Raw genomic sequence first — 3,661 nt, forward strand, 5'->3', positions numbered from 1 at the left:
TATTTTCAAGTAGTGTATTTCTACCTCAAATCACCTCTCGAACCCATCTTAGATACGAGTGGCCCGCCACTTCCCAGTTAATTTTCCTACTTTCTCTCTCTCTGCATTAGTACTACAGACAAGAAACTGATATTTTTTGAATCCGGTTGCCCCATGTGGTCGACCCTTTGCTTTTTCTGCAGGAAGTTTGAAGGTTAGAAGACTTGTAGATTCACAACAGACTTACAAGATCTGCATATGTATGCAGTTTCCTTAGCAATTAAACAGCGTTTTGAAAGTCTGCTATCCTTCAAGGACAAGGTCAACCACCGCAGCGCACTGGCTCTCAGTGCAGTATAAATTGGACATTGTGTTGAGAGGGAGGCACCATTTGTTCTTGTGAAAAACACTATTCAACATGTACAAGCTGGTGAGTATCTGGTATTTAGTTCTTAATCGGCCGTTCCCTCCATACATTCCTGAAACCCAGTGGTTATTACCAATCGTGCATTGCCAAATACTGTTAGAGTTTCTAATTTCTTGTCATAATCATTAAGGGATTATCAACTAGAGTACATAACTCTAATGTCTGTGACGTCTTTGTGCAGGTCAGAATGAATGCCGTCAGTGAAGAGACAATACCTCATATCTCACAATGCTCTTCCTATCCATTATCTTCCTTAAGACTGCTCACGCCTCCCAGCCACATATGAATATACAGTCCAACAGAATAATGTTGGTTGTGTTCCTTTTCCTAAATGAGGGGTGAAGGAAAATGAATTTTAAATACGGTATAATGAAGGAGTGAGTATATACGTCACGCAAACACATATTCCTACAGTACGGTGGGGTTCATTTTCCTCTACACTCGTACATAGGAAACTGATCGCAACGAACGTTGGTTTGATGGACTGCATATGCATGTGTGGCTGGGAGGCGTGACCAGCCTTAAAGAAGATCATGGATAGGAAGAGCATTGGGGCAAACGAGGTTTGGTTTCTTCAATGACGATATAAAATAGGGCCTCTCAAACGCCCAAAATCTCACGCGTACAGATAGAGGCGCAAGAGCTCCGTGCACTGTGCATCGCTGCCGCTCGGCATGGCTCGGATCAACGCTTCGTCTCTCGGCTACTCGGCTAAGCTCGGCTCAACTCGCCTATACTCGGCTCAAGTCAGCTCGGATTTGGAACGCTACGGCGCAAGTGGGGCAGAGGGAAACAGGCGGAGCGAGCGAGACAGGCGTGAGGAAAGAGAGAGTAAGCGCTATTGCTCCAAATCGAGGAGTGGGGGGTCTGCACTCTGGTCAACCAAGCCAAGTCGTCTTTTGCACCGTGCACAGTGCATGCACCATGCGCGTGCACCCTGAGAGGCCCTGATATAAAATAAAAAAATGCATTTTATTTTAAAATGAACTTCTTCTTTTAAATTCTAAAAGACCTCTTTCTATCGGTATAATTATCATTTTATTACTGTGCCACTGAATTGCAATCCATACCTTCCACTGTTTTTGTTGTTGTTGTCGGATAAAATAATCTGAGGTAAAATTAATTTCAGCTTGGACTTTATTAGAAGTCAACAAGAACTAGTATGTATTTAATATAATACAAGGGAAAAATGAACACTCTCACGTTAAAACCAATAGGAAAGTGATAAATGACTGTACTTAGTAACATAATTATCCTCTACTTAACTTAAAAATGGAAATGAAAATATTGCTGTAACTGCAAATGTAGCCGTAGTATTTACTTTGTCCTCTATCCTACATTCGAGGAAGCATTCATAATGCATGTAGGCCATAATTACACGAACCTTGCCTTCTTTTAGATAAAATTGCACGAGTCCTTTAAAAGAGTAATGCATGTTATTGATCGTGTACTATAGAGAATTTGTTATTGTTTCAGATCCTTGTTGTCCTCGCCCTCCTGGCCGTCGCCTCCGCTCAGTACCTGGGCTACGGAGGATACTACGGCTCTGGATACTACGGAGGGTACGCCGCCCCCTACGCCTATAACTACGGTCTTGGAGGACTCTACTATAAGCGATGAGCTCTATCTGTACATTAGCCTAAATCTACAATACACTTTCTTTATTTCACCTAAACTCAATTGCTATTCTTGTTCGCATTGTCACCCTTCACCGCAGTTCTACTTTCCTAGGGCAAAATTCACCGCCGGTTACCATTGCAGTGTTTATGCATCCAGTTCATTTCCTACCTACTTAATAAATCATTAGTACATTGTAGACACATAAATTTGCAGACTTACTACAAACTAATTATAGAGATATTTATTTTATATATCACTAACTTTTCTTTGGTTTTCGGAGACGTCGAGATTCTGTATTAAAGGATGTCTTTTATGTGCCAGTATATCTTTTTTTTTTGCTATTTACTTTACGTCGTACCGCCACAGATAGGTCTTATGGCGACGACGGGATAGGAAAGGCCTAGGAAGTGGAAGGAAGTGACCGTGGACTTAATTAGGTACAGCCCCGGCATTTGCCTGGTGTGAAAATAGGAAACCACGGAAAACCATCTTCAGGGCTGCCGACAGTAGGGATCGAGCCCACTATCACCCGATTACTGGATACTGGCCGCACTTAAGCGACTGCAGGTATCGAGCTCGGTGCCAGTATATCAGCTGCAATGGCGCTAGAGTGATATGGTTATACTAGATGCAGTCCATCAGAACAATTTTCGTTTAGTTCATATTCTTGTGCGCGTGTGTAAAGACAAATGAACGTTACTGTACTGTAGGACTGTATGTTTGCATGATATTTTTATCTACTCATAGAGTATGGTGTATTTAAGGTTCATTTTCCGTATACTCTAGCATAGAAAAATGGACATAACGAACATTTTCACATCAATATATGGCTGCAGGTGTTTTAAGAGAAATAATAGACAGGAAGAGCATTGACTCATACGTGGGTTTGGCACCGCAGAGAAGATATGTAGCTGGCTCGTCATATAAGACGATATATTGAACCCTTACACATATATATTAATAAAGTTGGAAAATCACATTTGATTATCTACTGGTGATCACTTTGAACAACGACGACTAACACAAAAACGGCAAATATTCGACATCTGAAAATTACAATGACATATTCGCATTCAGCAACTTGCTTTTATGCAATAAACTCAAAGAAATAAATATCAACAACACTTTTTACGCAGTGATAAGTTCGCGTTGCACATTTTCCTTTGCTTATGTGTAAACGAAAATGAACCTTACCCTAGCGTACTCTGGGAACGTATGTTTGCGTGAATTATTTGCGCACTTCTACAGTATAATGTACTCAAGGTTCATTTTCCTTTACTCATTAGCATACGAAGATGAACACAACGAAAATCGTTCTGATGGACTGCATATCCATATGTGGCTGGGAGGCATGACCAGTTTTAAGAAAACTAGTGCATAGGAAGAGCATTGTGTGATATGAACTTTTGCCCGAACAGCGACGAATTATCTTTACATCCGTTCTCCTATGGTTTTATTTATTAATCCTCATTTAAGTCCAAAGCTATTTAATTCCAAAATTCAGTGTTTGTAAAATAAAAGTATGATTTTACAATTGATTTATCCTAACCTTTTAATATTATAATATTTCTTACTTAAATACACGCACCACAAAGTATTCTTCATATCGATTAAATGAAGGTGTCATTTAGTCAT

The sequence above is a fragment of the Anabrus simplex genome, chromosome 1 (assembly GCF_040414725.1).
Source record: "Anabrus simplex isolate iqAnaSimp1 chromosome 1, ASM4041472v1, whole genome shotgun sequence".
In the NCBI taxonomy this organism is placed as follows: domain Eukaryota; kingdom Metazoa; phylum Arthropoda; class Insecta; order Orthoptera; family Tettigoniidae; genus Anabrus; species Anabrus simplex.